The sequence below is a fragment of the Anser anser genome, assembly GCF_964211835.1.
Source record: "Anser anser genome assembly, chromosome: 1".
Classification (NCBI taxonomy): Eukaryota; Metazoa; Chordata; class Aves; order Anseriformes; family Anatidae; genus Anser; species Anser anser.
Genome location: NC_139720.1, coordinates 34,605,405 through 34,626,618, shown reverse-complemented (window position 1 = coordinate 34,626,618; position 21,214 = coordinate 34,605,405). Strand labels below are relative to the sequence as shown.

General features: G+C 36.0%; 1 long non-coding RNA gene across 2 annotated transcripts in view; it reads right to left on the bottom strand.

Annotated features, from left to right (window-relative positions):
- LOC310888586 overlaps positions 1-21,214 on the bottom strand; it is a 34,281-nt gene that overhangs the window by 3,934 nt on the left and 9,133 nt on the right. Inside the window, exons 3-5 of one of the 2 annotated variants that reach the window (XR_014575949.1) lie at positions 18,953-19,015; positions 2,535-2,740; positions 244-346 (exon numbers count right to left, since the gene is read on the bottom strand). This is a non-coding gene — a long non-coding RNA (uncharacterized lncRNA). Of the gene's footprint in view, positions 1-243; positions 347-2,534; positions 2,741-5,821; positions 8,045-18,952; positions 19,016-21,214 lie in introns of those variants that run through there. The other variant, XR_014575950.1, reaches the window with a different exon arrangement.

Here is a 21,214-nt window from a genome sequence, read left to right as displayed (position 1 = left end):
TTGTAAATTTAATATACTTTAGCCCTGAAATCACATCTATCTCAAAACCAAGAGAATGAGCTGCATCACTTTATAAATACCCCACTCCCCCAGAGGCACAGATTAGGTTAGTGCCATAAACATCTTACCATCTAAGCCACTTTTAGTCACCTTCTTGTAAGTTTTTTCAGCAACAAATGTTTTCACCTGATAATTAGATTCTGCATAGCTATAATTTGCTACCCTATATTAAGTTGCACCTACCTGCATTTGGTACAACACCCACCGTAAACTTCTCAGTGCTCAGACTCAAATCCTTAGCACCTTTAAAATAGTGGGTAGATAAACCAAATATTACAGCTAAAACCTGTAAGGAAAAAAAAAATCTGTTAGGTTGTTCAAAGTATAGGCATGAAGGTGCCACAGATAATATAAAATTACTAAACCACTGCATTATAAGTAAAATAAGAAACATTTAGAGCTAATGCAAGGATTTTCTGTTCAATACACAAAAAATTGTGTAGTGTTCACTGTCCAGAAACCCACATTTTCTCCAATATAATCTAGTCTTCATGTGTTATGGGACTTGGTATTATACAGCACAGAATTACATAAACTAATAATTAAGTCTTAAGATTCATATGTAGAAAGTGAACTGTAATGAGGAAAAAGAAGACAAAAACATCAAGTTTATTCGGGATCCAAGTTCTATGTCAGCATCTGAATTTCACAATAATGATTGTTATCTCAAATATTCTGAATACACACCCTGAAATCCTCACATTTTTTAATAGGTTATTTTTCAAAATCCCCATCTGGCTTTGCCATTTTAAGGTCCTCTTTGTGGTAGTAGAAAAAATGATTGTAAAATTATGCTAGAATTTATTTCATATGCTGCACATGTTGTTTGTTTTTGCTTTATCTATAAATGTTTATGTATATCTTTCATCTCTTCAAAAAGGGAATGAGAAGATTTGACGAGCGTGCCTTGAACCCAACTGTCTCCTGGTACAATGAAATATGTTGCCAAGGTTTCCTGGGAATACACCACAGAAACAGATGAAGATAATGTGGTTGTGTATTATGTGATAATGATTATTCTGACTGAAGTATTCACCCCAAGGTATGCTTGAGCATCTGTTGTTTATTTTGGCAGGACATTGCATTTGTATTTTTAAGATATTTAAGTGGGTGAACATATTTCTCCTTAAAGACTATCAAATTGGAAAAAACTAACAAGCAGCACATGGGATTATATACCAGTGATGACAAGGAACATAAATCCAGGTGGGAGACTTACTTTAGTTCTAACACTGTTGATTGCCATAGGAACTTAGGAGGTACATTTGAGAAAGATATTAGTATTGACTTTGCAAAGCAATGAAACCACTTTAAGTGTGAGTCTTGTGGCTGTAAAGGCTTATTCAGTACTGTTCTTCTTTAACAGTAAGGCTGATAGATCACTAGTAAAGTATAGTAGGGTATTTCTATCATATGACTTCTTAAAATCTGATTTTGATAATTTTCCAAGGCATTGCATAAGAAATTTTATGCTATATGAAGTTGATTGCATGGTAAACTTTTTTGACCTGCATTATACAGAAATCAGACAAAGTGACAAAATGGCCCTTTTTTATCTGAAAATACAGGATGTCTGAACCATGTATGATTACAAGTCTACCAACTATACTAAACATAAATATAAAAATGGTAGGTTGAAAAAGCAGTTCATGACTGTAAGTGGTTTCTTCTCGTTGCTTGAATGACTACAAATGTAAACATTGTACTGCACAAGCATCACACTCACATCTAACTCTGATTTCCAAATCTCAGTGTCCTCAAAACTGTCCATTACCCTTGTGGGAAGAATTTTCTATGTCAGTCCAGTTTCACTTCAATCTTTTTATGGAGCTCAGCAAAGCCCTTCAAAGTAGACACTGGGAAAAATTACAGCCACACTGGCTACACTCCTTGGATTTTTTTATTACTTTATTTTCCCTGCTAGTTTTATCATTGGCAATGGACATTTTTACCAAAACGTTTTTCAAAATAAGAAATAATAATAATAATAATAATAATAAATTGAAGCAAAGACTAAGCATGATGTAACCAAGTCTGTTAGAGGATTTACATGTTCCATCAAATACAGGTTTCATAGGAATTGATCCAACCTTAGGGATGAGCTATAGGTAAAAATTTCTGAGTAGAAGGTGGCTTAGTTTGTCTTTAAGGATCTCCAGTGATGAAGATTTCACAGCTCCTCCAGACAATCTACTTCTGTACCTCAAGACAAAAGTGTCCCATTCACATCCCCTTGCCTCTATTCTAAATAGTTCTTGCTAAAATGAAAGTCTATATACCTACGCAGGTATGCAGAGAAATGTTGCTCTTCTTCCCTTTTGCAGCTGCGTTAAAAGATTTTCAAACATACACATGGGTACCTCCTTAATTTTTCAAACTAGAAAATTTACTTTGTTCAAATTTTCCTCTGAAACATGGGGAGAACTTTTGTGTTCTAACCCTCTAGTCATTCTTATTGGCTTCCTATCAGTTACCTCAAGCTGATATAAATTTTTACCCAAAGGCACACAGAACTGGAATAGGGTTGTCCACATTATACTTGTTGGGTTTTAGTTGCTTCCACTGCAATTCTTCGTGTGTCACAGGGTTTTGACCAGTCACCGCTGGTGGCTCTGTTCTCAGTAGTTTAAGATGTTATTGGTGCCAGTTGCCAGTCCCACTTTTCTTCCAGCAGTAACACCTGTAGCAGAATTGGCAGATGAGGATGTGTCTGCATCAACTACTCTTCAAAGATGTATGCTGAATTGGTGCATGGCTTTTAAATGAGCAAAAGAGGGTCCATGCACAAAAGCTGCTACCCATTATGAAAAATGTTTCCCCCCAAAACCACACAACTTAGATATAAAAACAAGTTTTATAAACAACTCTTTCAACAGACTAAATCATACCTAAATTCCACCTGATCTGCAATGCTGTGTCCAGCAAAGGTCAGTTGGGCTCCTGTGGTCTAACAAAAATGGCCTGATTGATGTTGCTCCCCCACAAATCCGTAAGACTCTCTTTCATCTTACTTTGTGGTTAGCTGTCTGCTATACCCATTTTCGTTCTCGGTTCTGTGGTCTCTTCCCCTGATTCTTGGGAAAAATTATAGTATTTTCAGAAAGATTTAGTTTTTATTTCCTTTTTCTGATGCTTCAGCTAGTAGAAGATACCAAGGGAAGACTAAAAGAAAAGGGAGATATACAGTGATACTTATCTCAAGGAGGGTATAATTCTTTTTAGAATGACAGTGGTTTTCACTTAGCATCTCTATAACTTCATTTACACATTAGTTGTTAAGTTTTCTTGACACTTGTTCACAAACATTTCACTTCCCCTTATTCCTTCTGTGATGCTCAAAGTAGCCTCAGCCATGATCGTTTGACTGCACCTGGTTTCTACAATTAAGAGAGGAAGCTGAGAAAGAAATTTTCAGGACCCTTGAAAATAGCAAGAGTGTATATGGAGGACAAGAGCAATAAACTCCAAAGAGCTTGGGATAGTGAAGACTATTTGGGAAGCTGGAGAAAACTAAGAACTATGAGGATGTTTGCACTTCGTTAATGGAAGAACAAAAATTGCTAATGGTCCCTACAGTGTAAGTTCTCCAAACTCAGCTGTAAGATCAATGCTTACAGCTTATGTAGGCTGAACCAATCACACTGGAAAAAAAAAGATATTTTGAGACCACTGTGCTGTGGGCAGTAAAAATTACTGAATCCCAGCTAAGTGAGAGACTATTTATTGTCTTGCTTCCACCGTTGTTCTTATTCAGCATATTTTGTCACATTATTAACTATGCACAGATGAAAGCTGTTCAGTGGTGCCTGGCAAAATCTCAAGCATCCATGCATCCAGAGCACTAAACACCTGACTCCTAGTATTTGCTGACACGTTGGGTTTTAATACCTTGGGGCATTTTGACTGTGTTTACAGATAGGTAAAGAGGCCAAGCACTTTCTGCAGGCCTGAATACACAGAAGCAAATGTTTCTTAAACTGAATGTCTTTTTTTTCCCTCCCCCACCCTGCCTTTTCAGACTCAGTTTTTCATTATGAGGTTATGTTTCAAGAAAATGAAGATTGCTTAACAGGATATGGGGAAAGTTTGTGGATATTTTAGTTTGGTTTATTATATTTTGGAAAACATAGAGATGTCATTTGTTTAGACTTTGTAAAAACAACAGAATTTCTTAAAAACTGAAAGGTATTTTTAGAACCAGTTTTCTGGACTGAATATCTACCCTGAAATCCTTTAAAAATATGCTTCAGAGTGATTAAGGAGTGACTAATCCTCTTACTGTCTATAGCATAAAAAGGTAAACATAATGAGGGTATACTGATTATTGATTAAAGTAGAGCAAACTCTTTTAGAGGTCATCACCATGATTTGTAATGTCACTGCAACAAACCACAGTTGGTGATTTTGGTTAGGTCTGTTCCTCTTTCATATGAAGGAGGTAATAGAAATCATGTCTCTGCTAGCCTGGTTTACCATACCACTTGAAAAAAATAATAATAATAATAAAAACGTACATGCAATATACAAGGTGGATAATATGACATAAATGAACACAATAAAATCCAGTCCAGATAAATAAAAACAGAATTGCCAAGGCTTAGCATGCCTAGGCATAGAAACTATACACTTATGCCTCAAGAGAGTTATTTTCAAGTTAAAATTTCAAGTTCATGCAAAGGCATGGAAGGAAGCCTAGTATTCAAAGTCAAAACTTATTTTTAATGAAGAAATTTCCCCCTCTTGTCAAAGACATCTTGAAGGTCGACATATCTATGAAACAGAAGTGATACTTACTGTCATGTACTCAAGACAAGCTCAACCTCTGCTTAGGATCAGTTTAAGTGGGCATTATATGAAAAGCTTAGGTCTTGGTAAGTCTTTTTGAAAGCCTGGTCAGTCGGAGTTTCTTGCTTCTTAACACTACTCAAAATCTTAACTGTAGTTAAGGTTAGGTAAGAGCCAAGCTCTTCTGAAAAGCTGATTTGAAGTGACTGAGAACTACCTTTATCATTCTGAGGATCTTATACACTTATTGACAGTATTCAGAACTTCGCTGCACGTTAGGTGTTTGCTGAATTTCTAAAGGACCTAGAACATGTGCACACCCCTTCTCACTCATGCAGGAAAGCTCTGAGACAATTGGGGAAATCTGAAGTAATATATGAATACCAGAAGTTAAGCCTCATTGTTATTTGCTTATCCACGAAAACACAATTGTCAACATTGTACAAGTTGCCTTTTTTTTTTTTTTCCCTGCAAACGCAGGTGATTCTTGAATTCTAAAAGCTGAGAATTTTGACTCATATGACCCTTACAGATAATTTCAGCCTTCTGACCCAAGCTGAAATTAGTGTAAACTTTAAAGCAAAAATAGGCAAAAGTCTCATGAGGGATCATTAATTAATTTCATACTTTTGAAAGTGCTTTGTGTTCATTACGAGATAGCAGTTAGAGGAACATAAAAATTAACAGTAGTTTCTGTAGCCAAAATAAGTGAGGGGCTGTAGCCAATAGTCTGAACCACACATTCCCATGCATGTTCATTGTAGTTTCAGAATGGAAAACAAGGACACTGTAATCAAGGAGGAGGAGGTTAAAGAGAAGTGTTTTAGTGGGAACAAGGGAAGATGGATGACAAGTGGATGAAAAAAGGTGAGTGAAGATTGAAGACATTTTGCAGTAAAGAATAGGAAAGATTCCTGCTGAATCACTCTGTTTACTTCTCTCTCAACACCTTCTTCAAATGCATTTGTTCACTTACCAGTTGCAACACACTTCTCCAGCTCATTTGTCGCTTTACTTAGCTCTCTTCGCATTTGGCTCTGATCAGCCAAGCTCCCTAGTCAAAACTTCCTGACTCACTTTCACACAGCAGCTTAGTTTCTATAGTGTAGGCACACCACAGAACAAAAGCCTAAATTGATAATCCCTCCTCTTCACACTTCTCCGTGAAGCTCTTCAGCTCTGAAACTAATGCCTTTCAACCTACATAAATGTCTATTTAAGATCATCATATATGTATGATCTACTTGACCTAAGAATCCCACCCCAATCTCAGAAACTCCAGATCACTGGGTGTTTACTGGTATTAGCCTCAGAAGTTTTAGCATGCTAGATATGAAAAAGCAGAAAGAGAGGATGGGCTCCTGCCGGGCACTGAAGTGAAATAACTTCATATTAGTGTAAGTTTCTTACATTGAAACCTACACATAGCAACAGTAGAAAACAATTTTTAATTAATTTTAAGTCTGCGCTCTTTGTGGTTAAAGAAGGAAGAGAGCACCTGTATCCCTCATTGAAGCTATAGTTTTCTACACCAGCTGCATTACATATTAGTTACATCATCTGTAACCACCATTTGTAAGGCTCTCATTTACTCTGGACTTTCTGGGTCATCTAAACAACTAACAAGCCTCAGCCCTGTCCTAGCAATCAATCACTTGTGATGTTAATGTCTGGTTATCATGTATGTAACACTCAAAATAGTTTCATATATAAAACAGCGCCAGCTTTATATAATCCCTTTTATGTAATTAGATACTTGTTTTCAACCACAGGCAAAAATTAATCTCCTCCCAGTAATCTGAAGTAACTGGTATAAATATGCCTAAAAGATCAATGAAACTTTGGGCATTTTGTGTTTATTTTCATTTCTTTTTGGATGAATCTTTTAAATTACTGATAACAGAACACTTCCTCTGAATGACTTTGCTAAACAAAACTTCAAAATCAGTCTGGCTTGTCCCAGCAGGAATGTTGGGAAAATGTCCACAGTAAGGGTTCAGAAGTATTAGGGAGGATATGGAGCACAAAGAGATATGTACTAGAAAAGAGTCAGAATATTTTTCCTTTACTGACAAACTCTTCAAAACCCTTTCAGGTAATCCTAGAGTTTCAATAAGCTCTATTGATTTAAGGAATGATTCACACTTGGACTGGAAATGAAGGAGCTTTTAAAGTGCAATCACCAAACCCATATGGTTTATTTCACAACATCTTACTGCTCAACTTTAAAACAAATATAACTCGAATCACAATACAATGATGATTGATGTTTTTCATCAACGCCCAATTATCATTCCATCATGGCACAAGACTTTAAAGCAGAGTGGTCTGAGCCAAGTAAAACACAAAGTGAGCATCTGAAAATCCAGATCTGTGCTCTTACAAAATAACTTACCAAATCACATTTATTATTTTCTAACATGTTAGGTCATGTTAGTTGTATATGGTTGTACAAGATGAGGCATTTATTTGAATCTTATGCTAAGGGTGCTCGTTTCACTAATTTCTGAGTGAGCATCATATCTGCAAATAGATTTTGGTTTTGTTTTAAACAGGGCTTGATCTAGAATTCTTCTAAGCATTGGTGGGATCTGTCCTCAGTTCTTTTTGATTCTGCTGGACTTGTCTTAATATTGAGCATTCAAGAAGTTATCTACATATGTTGGTGAATATTTCATGATCAAATCATTACAAGTCCAGTAAAACTCCCGTTAATGTGCAGAAAATATTAGAATATGTATTGTATATTAGATAGATGAAGAGAGAGAGAGAGACTAACACAAAACAGAGAAAGAGGCATCTCTTGCTGTTTCTCTGCAGTGTCTGACATGACTTGACATGATTTTAGTTGGAAATTAAATTCCATAATTCAGAAGTAGGTTGTTTGGGGCTGATTTTTTCAACATTGTGCAGTAATGGCAACAAAACGATGGCACGTTATGTGAATAGAAGGAAGTGGTTTATACATGCAAATATATATATATTTTAAATATAGGTCTTAAAAGACATACTAGTAATCTATGCAAATTGTTACACTATCGTAGGTTCTACGTTTCTTTTAAACAAGATAAATGCTACCACATTTTCAGGCTATGTGTTACTCAAACTTTACAGAGCACAGTATATATTTTGTCCTCAATGCTTGTAAAAGAACTAATATGCTGTTTACTTAATGAGCACTTCATATTCATCTATAATGCCATCAGTCACCTCAGGTGAACATAAAATCAATTACCTAATAATGATATTCAAAAATAATACATATTAATTTAGAAATAAATAATGTTTTATTCTTAAAAAAAAAAAAAGTGCAACTTAGCTAAACAGCTAAACGCGGAATAATAACCAAAGATGGAATTTATCTGACACACTTTGCCTGATACAGTTATCATAAAATGATGGCATTTTAAAATTTCACCTGCAAAAAGGATTTTGGTTTTGTGCTGCAGTGCAAATTATGGTATCTCTTGTACTGCACTTCCTAATTCTCAATTGCTGAGTTGAATTACAGATATTTGTTGGTTTATAGCTTTTTGTGAGAAGAAAAGAGAGAAACATTTTAATTGGGGGAGAAGGGAGGCATAATTTTAATGCATTTGATCTTTTGTGGGAATGAAAATTCTGAAATAAAATGTTTGCTTTCCAAAGGTGATTTTGTTTTTCTTAACAAAAAGCAAAATTCTTACAAACTCCAAAAAGGATATCATTTTTTTTTACTTAGTTCGCCATTTAAATCAAATATGAGTGATTTAGTAGTGATTTTTTTTTCAAAAGGCAGACTTATTTACTTCTCATTTTCATTGAATTTTCATTTTCATTGATATCTGTTTTAACACATTTTTTTATTCTAACCAGTTCTTACCGAAATAAGTAATTTTGCCTCTTGATCCGCTAGAAACTTTTCTTATAAGATTGAATGGATTCATATATTTAGATAAAATGTCTTCAGGTACATGCTCCGTAGTCATTAGAACATGTCATTACAGCATCAAAATAGACAATATGACACATACTTTCTGCATTTAGGCACTTGCTCTTCTCTGATAACCATTTACAGCAGAAAAGCAAATGCACTTTTCATGCAGAAGTTTACAGTGATGTTCTTGACTATGCACTTGGGTAACATTTTGTGTCCAAACCCATTTTGGTTTTGAATTTTGTTTGTGTTGTACTTCCTATACGTTACCTTGGGGAAGAGAAGATTAAAGATAATGCTTGTTAAGTTTGGCTTCATATCTTATGAAAACCAAAGTGAATATGATATATTTTCCCTTAGCAACTTTCGAGATTTCTTCAATGATTCCCAAACGCCCCTTAATACCAGTCTGGTAGTATAAAGTAGACTTAAAGCAGAGGCATATAGAATATTCATTCCCTTTAAATACAATTTGCATTGTTGGTGTCATACATAGTGTAAACAAGAAACATGTCCCAGACATCTTGTTTCCAACAGGACTGATTTTTGTTATTTGTTCAAAATTGAATACAAACAAAATTATCATTAGGAAAGATAATTTTTTGACCTAAAATAATCCTATAAGCTAACACTAATTGTTATGACTCCATTTGACTTATACATACACCTTACTAGATGTTTACTCATACTATTCACCCTGTTGAAAATAACTTCATTATGTACAGGTAACAATTCATCATTAGCCACCAACTAGAAATTCACGAGAGAGTGCGAAAACACTCTACATTCTGTCTGGTTGCTTGCAAGGTGAGGTTGCTTGCGGTATGAGGTCTATCTTAAAAAGAACAATTCAATGTCAGACTGAATTTTGTGCCGTGCTGCAGTCCTGAATTATAACAGTAACACATGCCAACCCCTGTTCTCTTGTTGCAAATACTAATTCTTCTCTTTGGACATATCATCACCATAAAGTGATGTTTCAGCTGGTAGCTCCCAAGCCAGAAGCTGTGGCACTTGCAAGTGTGAGACACTAATAGAAATTTGCTTTTTTCTGCTCTTATCTGGGATCATGAGCCTAGCAAATCATATGTTTGCTTTCCTGCCAGTGCCTGGTTTGAGATAGATGCAGAAGACAGCACCCCTCTGAGTGAAGCTCATAACTGTAACCAAAGGTGATATATCTTCAAAAAAGCGTGATCTGCTAATTAGCAGCAAAACAGACACAGACTGAGTAGTGAGTAGGAACAATTATCTGGTATTAAATTATTTGCAGGAAAATTGTTTTCACTGCCACTGAAAAAAATATATATATATTTATATATGCATTAGAGCTGTTACAGATATTAGTTCTCAACCCATGGTCAATAAACCATAGGTGAAAACACTAACCCTCCCACTCGCCCTTTTTTTTTGGTTAAAAGTTAAATGATGCACTGACACAAAATGATGAGAATTGTTTGGACTCATCTCTTATGCATGCAGTAGGAAATAAGATTAACCACCCACCTCTTCTTCCACGCTAAATACTAATGCTTATCAAGAATGGGGAAGAATGCAGACACCCCATATATTCACATGGGCTACAGTTCATCCAGAGCCCACAACATTCACAGGCAACAGTTTTGCCTACTTTCTTTCTGGGATTATTTGCTTTGTAGGCACCTCAGTTCATGTTCCTGGCCACTCAATTTCAGCTGCCATACATACCTATTGATGATGTACCCTATTTGGGTAGGACAGGCATACATCTCCTATCCAAGATTATTATTAACTAAAATGATCTAAATTTCTAATTATAATTTCTAATTACAATTTCTTGCAGTCTGCGATCAGGCAGGTGCTGAATTATGTAACGAATGCATATGAATACAAGCTAATTAGCGAATTTTCAGATATGTCCTTTCTCCAGCAGGTTGAATGTTGTGGCCCAGCAGACCATGGTTTGCAGTTAGTAGGCAAAGGGAATTTTGAGTGGTGTCATAATACACAGATGCCTCCTGGTACCACCACCACAGGTCAGCCTTTATCTGCTCTTTCTAAGGTGCTGCACTGTCTTGCATCTGCTCTTTGTGGAGCTCTATTGACACTGCAGTAACTGCAGCTTAGACTGCATCTACACAGGGCTCAGATAAAGACCCATATGAAAGCTATAGGCTGTTAAACTTTGTCTTGTATCTAAGTCACTGTAGTCTAAACCAGGTGTTTCAGTCAGTGTCAGGCAGATGTCTGCCTTCCTTAATTTTATCTGAACTGGCAAAGCTAGAGAATCTATTGGTCCTCATGTTGGTCTGAAGATATTTTCACTTAGGATATTTTCAGGACTAGTTTGAGTGCTAATTTTTCAGCAAATATTGATGTACACCTTTATATTTCTATTGCCACTACTTGGGCCAGATTTTTAAGAGGGGTTTACATTCAAAGATCAAGTCAATGGGTATGAGTGATAGCAAGATTACTATATAAAAAAGTGTAAAAAAGCTTCAATGCAGTCAGGCCATGTTCAGGATGTATGAGGAAACCCTATGCAATACAAATTTCACAATTTTGTACAAATACAAATCCAGTGAACTGTTGCCGTATAGCATGAGAAGGAACCGTCGTCCTAACTCCATGCTGCCCATTGCATGCCGCTGTTTATACAGTACATGATCTGAGGTGAGACATTAGCATATTAACACAGTTTATATTCTAGGGCACGTTTACAGAAAAACAAAAAGTAGGATGGAGAACTTTCAAACTGCTCAATGTGCCAATCTTGGCCACAATTTCCTAAGATTACTCAGTTCATAATTGCACATGATAATCAACACAAAATTAAATATCCATATTGCCTAATTACATGTATATACCATAATGGCATAATTAAGATACCCAATTTTACAATTAGAATGTGGCATACTTAGTAAACAGCTTTTCAAAGCTTTATTTCACTCATTTCAAATGACTTCCAGAAAATGCAAATTCGCACACAAGATACGGTACATTGCAAGAACATTAAAAAATGTTTAATAATGCATATTCACAAGGGGCAAAATTAAGACTTAATATGCATACTTGACTACCTTTGTCTCGGTTTTTGAAAACTTAGCAGTACAACTTTAATGTTCTGTTTTTACGGTTTATGTCTGGTTGCTTAAAATAAAGCTTTTGGCTTTGTTTTTTTCCATGCTTTACAATGGTGTAACCAGTCAGGGCTGCTTTTATATTTTCTAAGTGTAGACAGTATTATTTTTCATAAAAAACTGACTGACCTGAGAATTGTCACTTCTAAGCAGAGGTGAATTCATGTTAAGTACACAAACGCTTATCTTGCATATTGTTCAATCTTGTGTTCAGTGGATAACTTTCTACTTTCAAAGATGAATGATTTTTGCAACATGTAAAATCCTGTATCCAGGATTTTGTATATAAAGGACCAAATCTTGTATTTGATCTTGGAAATCTTGCCATTGATGTTACATATATATATAGGTGTATATACATATATATGTGTATATATATGTATATACACTACCAACAGCAGACTTCCACAATTAAAAGCAGCAGCATGCATCTCAAAGTTATTTTCTTCCAGATGCGAATAGGGGGTAAAAAAAGGCTGTTCTCACAGCACTATACCTCAAATTTTTAAAACTCAAAGACATAGCCAAATCAAAAAATAACACTCACATTGTCATCAATGTCCATTCTTTAATCATTTTTTTCAGTATCTAAGATAACCAATAATTCAAGAAATACTTATACTGCAGTAAATATCAATTTTCCAGTGTCTTCTCTTAGAAGTAGCTGAATGCTTTAAAAATAAAGAAAATAAATAATACTTTAGGGGAAAAAAGGTTTGGAAAGTGTTATCTAAAATAATAGATGTTTGAAACTGTGAGATTGACACAAGCACAGAACCCAACATATAGGTGCCACTAGTGGGTAAACTGTCACTAGAAGATTAATAACATATTGTGATTTTTCAATCTTTCTCCTATGTAGTTCATTGGACTGATTCCCACGAGATATCTTTATTTGAACTTCCACAATTATTTTAGAAAAATACCAAGTATTGATTTAAAAATATTGGTTGAAGAGTTGTTGACTGTGTACCTTGGGAAGTATCTCCAGTGACTAATTGTCCTCATTCTTAACTATTGTGTCTACAAATCTAATTTGATTTTACTTGGATTTAGCTTCCATACATGGGATTGTATTATAATATTTGTCTGAGATCACACAGTGTACAAGTGAATACAGGCCTAGGTAAGTGCCTAGTAAGAAGTGAGTCATATAAGGCCAAGGTATGATTCCTGAGGGATCTTGTTTCAGTACAGACAGACAAAGAACAAATTTATATTATACTTACTGTTTTAATCCATTGCACATACCCTATATTAATATTTTCTCATTCAAGTTTCTTAACAAAAATGTAATATTATGTGATACTGAGTGATATATCACAGAGGTCCAAAACTTCATAACATTTGTTTTGATTAAATTTATGACCTCATTAAAACAAATGGATTATGCTATTTTGACAAGATCAAATGATCCTCTTGATACTCTTTTGATTGTTTAATGATCAGTATTCATCATTGAACATTTTATTTAGTCTGTCAGATGTCTAGCTGCTTATTTAAGAATTAAGAGAACATAGCTAGAAACACCAACTTTATTGCAATTTCTGAAAAACTTCATGTTTTCTCAGACTTATTAGAAAGAAACAAGCAGACTATAGGTATCACTTGAAAAGATCTAAGATGCCAACTACCTATAACATTTTAATTGATAATTAAAAATCTATAATAGGACTTGTTTAATAATGTCTTTATATACAGCTGGAAATTAAAAGAATTTAATAATTATCATATGGAAGAAATATATGAACTGTTGCTTTTCCTTTTTTTTTTTTTTTTCCCCAAATGCGGAAAAGCAGTATTTGTCAAACATACTTTTCTGCTTATCAATTGCATAGTAATCAAAGGAAATAAATATTCCCCTTTCTTATCAAGTAAATTTACCATTATGGTCCAGATGAAAATTATATCCCAGTATGTGTCAGCAATGTAAATATCCTATTACTCTGCATCTGAAGGACTAGAAATTATGTAACTCCCAAGTGCTTTCAATATTAATGTAACTAAATGAACAGCTACTGATAGCAACTCTCAGTCCTGTTTTGTATCCTAATTTTATAGATGAACATAAGTAGTAATTTTTCTGGATTTAAAATATGGAATTCAGAAAGACTAGAGACAGAATTCCTGGTTAGCTGCTAGCAGTAACTGAAGCTTACAGAGAAAGGCATGTCTCCATGCGGCTGATATATTTCTTTCAGTAGCTGGTACAAGAATAAAAATAATGCAAATTCAGAATTGTGCAGGTTAAAAAAAAAAAAAAAAGTCTTCTTGTTAGGAGATGGATGATTTCTTCTTCCTTCATGTTCAGACAAGTCCCTGCTAGCTTCAGACTTACTTTAAATTCCTTGGAAATTATGTAATAATAGCTTTAGTTCCCACAACTGCAGTGCAGTTTTAACTAGAAGATCAGCTCAGCAAAGCTGCTAAAATGATTGTACAAAATTTGCTTGATTTGCCCCTAAGTGACCTGAACTTCACAGCTCTGTGTAATTATTATCATCAGGTTTTGGCATGAAGTTCCCACAGTGAAAACTGCTGATAGGCTTATATGTGATCTTAAACAGTGTTTTAATAGTGTGGAGTTTTCCTAAAGAAAGAATTAGCATTGGCTGTGCTTCAGCCTTTATCTATAAGGTAAGTTGCTTGAAAGGTCTTCTTTTTCAAACTGGCATCATGCCCAACTTGGAAGAAAGCATTTGAAGAGGCTTGGAAATTGTCATACAACCACGTTGTTGGCATTTGCGCATAAGCACATACATGCACGGTCACATGCACTGGTGTATTAGCACACCTCAACTGATCATTTGCTTTGTTGCTGATTGATTTGCTATTGATTTGCAGCATGCTGTATTTGTTATTTTATTGTTAGGGTTATACCAGAAATATACTATTTTCCAAAAACAAGTTGTATAAGGGTATATATCAGAATAACTGGGTCCTTCTCTATGCACTGGTAGAAAAACAGTATGATTTATTGGGTTATCCATGATACCCTGAAACAGATGATTAAATTGTGGATCATTTGTGGATTCTCTAAGAGAATGGGTAAATTAGAAAAGAATATGTATTTTCTTCACTACCTAACGAATGAGAAATAAACTGCTTGTGAAAAACGGTCTGAATTTAGACATTCTGGTCATTACAGATTCTGTGATGTTTGAGACCAAAGATGGAATGACTTCATATGATTTGCTGTTCCAGAAGATAGGTTCACTTGGCTGCCATGCTAAAATACAAAAAATGTCCTATTCCCCATGTCACAAATATATAAATAGCAGTGGATTATGTTTCAGAATTTAAGTTGCATTCCTGATCACATTTCAATCATCTTTCATTGATAAAATAGCAATTATCAAACTAAACAGACATTCTTCCAGAATATCCTGGCTACAGTCTGCTCATTGCTCTAAAGTAGAGTAGTTTTATATGTCAACACTATATTGCACTATGCCTTATGAACAACTATAAAACAGCTAAGTCCTGTCAGTTCATAGCTTGTAGATGTGCTATAGAAATAGATCCTAGCACTATGATATCCTGATCACAGCAGAGAAAGCAAAACAGCATTCATGGCAGCATTTCACTGCAAGGGAGCTGTCAGCCTTGGAATCACACACACTAATTTCTTCAAAACAGTTTGGTGGCAGGTTATCTTTTTTCTCCCTCTATCTGTCTCTTTCCAGCTGCTCATAACTCTCCCTTACTGCAGGAACTTCCTGTACTTTTTCTAGCCCTGATTTTTATCCCACTCCAATCAGGAAGATCTAGGTTAATTGGAGCAGGTTATATGGTGACTTGTGGGCAAGTTGGATCATCCTTGTCTCTAAATTGGAGAGACGTAGATTTGACAGATGGGATCACTTGGCAAATAAGGAATTGGCTGTGTGGTCATGCTCAAAGAATTTAAGTCAGTGGTTTGATGTCCAGGTGGAGACCAGTAACAAGTGGTGATCCTCAGGGGTCAACATTGGGACCAGCGCTGTTTAACATCTTTGTTGGTGACATGGACAGTGGGGTTGAGGGCACCCTCAGCAAGTTTGCCAATGACACCAAGCTGTGTGGTGCAGTCAACATGCTGGAGGGAAAGGATGCCATCCAGAGGGACCTGGACAGGCTTGAGATGTGGGCCTGTGCAATCCTCATGAAGTTCAACAAGGCCAAGTGTAAGGTCCTGTATCTGGGATGGGGCAATCCCAAGCACAAATACAGATTGAAAGCAGCCCTGAGGAGAAGGACCTGGAGGTGTTGGTTAATGAGAAGCTCAACATGAGTGAGAAATGTGCATTTGCATCCCAGAAAGCCAACAGTGTCCTGGGCTGCATCAAAAGTGTGGCCAGCAGGTCAAGGGAGGTGATTCTCCCCCTCTACTCTGATCTCATGAGACCCCACCTGCAGCCCTGCATTCAGCTCTGGGGCCCTCAGCACAAAAGGGACATGGATGTATTGGAACAGGTACAGAGGAGGGCCACGAGGATGCTCAGAGGGCTGGAGCACCTCTCCTATGAAGGCAGGCTGAGGGAGCTGGGATGGTTAAGCCTGGAGAAAAGAGGACTTGGGGGAGACCTTGTACCTAACTACCTTCTAGCACCTAAAGAGCACCTACAAGAAAACAGGAGAGGGAGTCAGGAAAAGCACACAATGTACAGAAAACTACATGTGGTCCTGCCATAACCATTGTAGTCTCTGTTGTGCCCTGGCCCCGGAGTTCCCAAAACAGAAGTTAATCCATGTTTTTTATAAGCAAGCAAGAACCACCTTTTCAAATTTCCTAACAATAAATACACTGAGAAGGCAAAAAATGGGTGAAAGATATATGGGTATTCAGACAAATTCAGGTTACAGCAAGGAAACCAGCACCTCACATACAGTCAGAGGGAGAAAAAGAAATTAAATAAATAAATAAATAAATAATAATTAAAAAAAAAAAAACCTACACAGAGATTTAAGTAGCCAATAGTTGAGTTACAGATTCCTACCTAAAAATAGATATGATACCAATGACTACAAGATGTCACATTCCACTATGGAAACAGTGCTCCACCATTGTGTTTACTTTAGTACATAATAGAGCCCTTATGAGTCATCTGAAATCGGAAATGAAATTAGTAAGAAAGGTAAACTGTCTTTTATCTTTTTATCTCCTTAACTCTTACTCTTATTTTTTGTTTGTTTGTTTTTTTCAAAACAATCCATTTAGTAGCTGGAACAGCCACTTTTTTTTTTTTTCCCTTCTAAGTAGTATTAGATTTTCACAAGTAATCCAAGCTCAAGAGTCCGAAGTCATGTACAAAGCTTTTGAAATTTGTTGTTCTTCAGGTTTTTTTGGGGGGGTTTCTTGGTTTGTTTGTTTACTCAAAGGCCTGATAATACTAGAGAAAAAAAGATAAATATTAAAAAACCTTGTTCTGTTAACATGATTAAGCAAAATTCAAAGCTGGCAGAAAACAAACAAAAAAAAGTCTCTTCTGACAGTTGCACATCCAAAGCAGATTATATCTCCCCCCCCTTTTTTTTTTTCCTCCAATCAGAGAAATTCTGGGGAGAATAAAAGCAACCAAACTCCTAGGCAACAACTTACTACTGGAAAAATGTGGTTAGATAGCATTAACAATTCAAGATCCCTGGCCTGTCTATTATGTTGGCCTGACCTGAAAAGGAATGAAGCCTAACCCTGAAGTAGTACTTATATTCTGTAGAATGGAGGAGTAGGGAGGAATAGAAGCACATTGAAAAATTCAGGACATGAAGTAAACTGGACATTCAATTACATTGAAGAAGACATGATTGGTGTGGTAATATGTTAGAAAAGACACATGCTTTTCCTGTACTACTGTTTTTTTTTGTTTTGTTTTGTTTTGTTTTGTTTTAAGAAATAGACTGATGTCACAATAATAGGATGATGCTCAAAGTCTATGAAGGACTACTGGAAAAAACAGAGAATGAGCTCTGGCTTAGGTTCTCCTCCTTGAGCTGTTCAACATTTACCTTAGCTGTCAATGGGGAAAACTGATAACTAGATTTTTTTAACATGTTTAAAGATATAAAAGGACAAATACATAAAATATACTCTGGAAATTAGACTAGCAGTTCCTCATATGGTTTGTATTTTCATGCTTCTGTGAACAAAATCAAAATGCCATGCCAGGTATTCATCCTCTTATCTTAAACATCAACAAAATATTATTCTGCTATTTCAGGATTGTATCATCGTTGCCAGTTACATTAATTAAAGCAAAGCACGGTTATTTTCTTCTGCATGGAAGCCTTTGAAATAGAATCAACTTCCTTAAGTCTCTTTTTTTTTTTTTTCTTTTTTCTCAATGGAAGAGTAGTATTTTTAGTAGTATTTTTAGTCCTAACATTTTCAGTTATAAAACCAGTGCACCACTGTACTTAGAGGTAGACTTACATATGTATTTAGACATTGAAAAGTGTGGGGTGAGCATATATAATGGGATTTTCAATGCAAAGCCCATTTCCCATCAGCTTGCTCCAGCATGTGGACACTAAAAATGCATATAGGGGCATTTTATAATCAGTGGAAAGGAAGATTTCTGTGGTTTTGCTAACACTCTCTACTGGCCATATGATGAGCTCGGGCACATCACCCAATCTTCTTAGATTCCTATTTTTAAAAAAGGCCTGAACCATCATCTGAGGTAAATACATGGGGAAGTACGGACCCAATTTGATTCTGTAAATCTCTCTCAGTCTGCATCTTTAGATGGCTGAATACTACCCACACTTGGCATGCTTGTTTGGAAAGTTCCTAAATGTATTTAGAAATGTATTACAGAAAAGTGAATTTGGAAATTACTTGGTATAATTTATTAGCAGGTCTTTTTTTTTTCCTCAGATCTTTTGACAGCATTTTTATTTTTTTTTTTTTTTTACTGAAATATATAATTGTGTGTGTTGGTTCACAGCAGGCACTCCAAGGCACCCACACCCTTGTGTGCACTGACACTCCCACTGCTAACCTGGCACATCTAGACACCAAAATACCCTGTAGCTTTTGTATGTTCCAGCACATTTTCAGGTGTAAGACACTTGATGAGTTACTGACCTGGATGTTTTATCTTTCGGTTCCTGCCTTTGTTGTTCTCTTGATGAATTGCTTGCTTAGTGTCTAGAAAACATAAAGCTATCAATATCAACAATGGTGCCAATGAACTGTGGCAAACTAAAGGATACAGCAGATTAACAATCATTACATGTCAGAGGTTTATGATATGATGATGATGATTATTGGCATACATGTTTACTTCTACAGAAAATAATACTGTAAATAATTAGAATAAATGGCAACTCTAAATTATGCACAGCCTGTTTAATCCTTAGAAGAGAATTACGAATACAATTATAGAAGGGAAGAATTATAAAAAAACAATTTATTTTAAAATTTATGTTACACATATACAAGGCAATATCTAAAAAACCTCACTGTGATATTCATAAGGAGCATGTATTCTAAATTATATTAAATCTGATGTATAGCATTATAAGGGCTTCTGCAAACCTCATGAGGTTTAACAAGGCCAAGTGCAAGGACCTGCACCAGGGCTGAGGCAAAATCCCAAGCACAAAAACAGGCTGGACAGAGAATGGATTGAGAACAGCCCTGAGGAGAAAGACCTTCAGGTGTCGGTTGATGAGAAGCTCAACATGAGCCAGCAATGTGCACCTGCAGTGCAGAAACCCAACCATATCCTGGGCTGCATCAAAAGCAACATGGCCAGCAGGACGAAGGAGGTGATTTTCCTCCTCTACTCTGCTCTCGTGAGACCCCATCTACAGTACAACCTTCATCTCTGGGGTCCCCAACATAAGAAGGACATGGACCTACTAGAATAAGTCCAGGGCCACAAGGATGATCAGAGGGCTGGAGCACCTCTCCTATGAAGACAGGCTGAGGGAGTTGGGGTTGTTCAGCCTGAAAAAGAGAAGGCTCCAGGTAGACCTTATAGCAGCCTTCTAGTACCTAAAGGGAACCTACAGAAAAGCTGGGGAGGGAATTTTTGTCAGGGAGTGACATTTTTGTCAGATAGGACAAGGGGGAATGGCTTTAAGCTAAAAAATGGTAGATTCAGATTAGATACATGGAAGAAATTCTTTATTGTGAGAGTGGTGAGGCACTGGAACAAGTTGCCCAGAAAAGCTGTGGATGCCCCATCCCTGGAAGTGTTCAAGGCCAGGCTGGATGGGGCTTTAGGCAACCTGGTCTTATGGAAGGTATCCCTGCCCATGGCAGGGGGGTTGGAACTAAATGGTCTTTAAGGTCCCTTCCAACCCAAACCATTCTATGAGTCTATCATAAGTATTTTATTCAACCCTGATTAAAGCCAAAATAATCTGAATAATATTTAAACAATATCAGGTTAAAGAAAATTTCTTGGGTTTACCAGTAAGATTATTTATTTAATTTGGGAGTTAATGGTACCCATATGCTACCAGGTTTTTAGAGGTAGACATACAGTAGTCTTTAAATCTAAAGAAAGTAGCCTCATTAATGTGATAAATACAGTTTTATTTCTACTGATGATATGAAGAGGGAAATTGTCTTTTTGCCAACTTTCACTCATTCAGTATACAAAAGATATTAAATGCTTTAAAGCTCTTTTCACATGGTTGCATAGTCACTTTCTAGTTAAATGAAAACCGAAGTCTAAAGCATGCGTTAGCTCTCTTCTGCCACACAGTAATTGGTCTAACCTCCCAAATGAAATTAAATTAAACTGTCTTTTGATGACTCCAGTCTGAAAGGAAATGAGCATACCTTAAAGCCCTATTTACCTTCTCCTTTGTTTTCTTAACAGAGATAATCTTGAGCTTTGTCCTAGCAATATAGATGCTAATTTTACTATCTGGGAAGATCACAGCCTGTGACTCTATCAGACCACATAGAAAACTTCACTCCTACTTTTTCATTGTTGATATCAAAGATAAATTTTTGTGAATATTTTTTCTCTCTTTCTCTCCTTCTCTTATAAGATTTATATTAGTAATGTCTTTCCTTCTTAGCACAGAATAGAAAAAAACATATGAAAGCTGAAATGACTTTAGCAATCTGGAAGAACAATTTTACCTCTACAAAATAAGTATATATCAGGTGCCCCCTAGTAAACATGCTAAGGAATCTTTATGTATAATTTTGATGAACTGTTTAACTTAGATGTTACAAAACCAAAAATACATCCTTAGAATTTACTCCAGTATAAGACCTTCTTCTGAAATAGCTTAATATTAGCAAGGTTTAGTTTCATGTCAGCAATGACCTTGTTGGCACACGAAGCCCCAGCTGACTTTCTCTTCTGGCCAAAGTTGATCT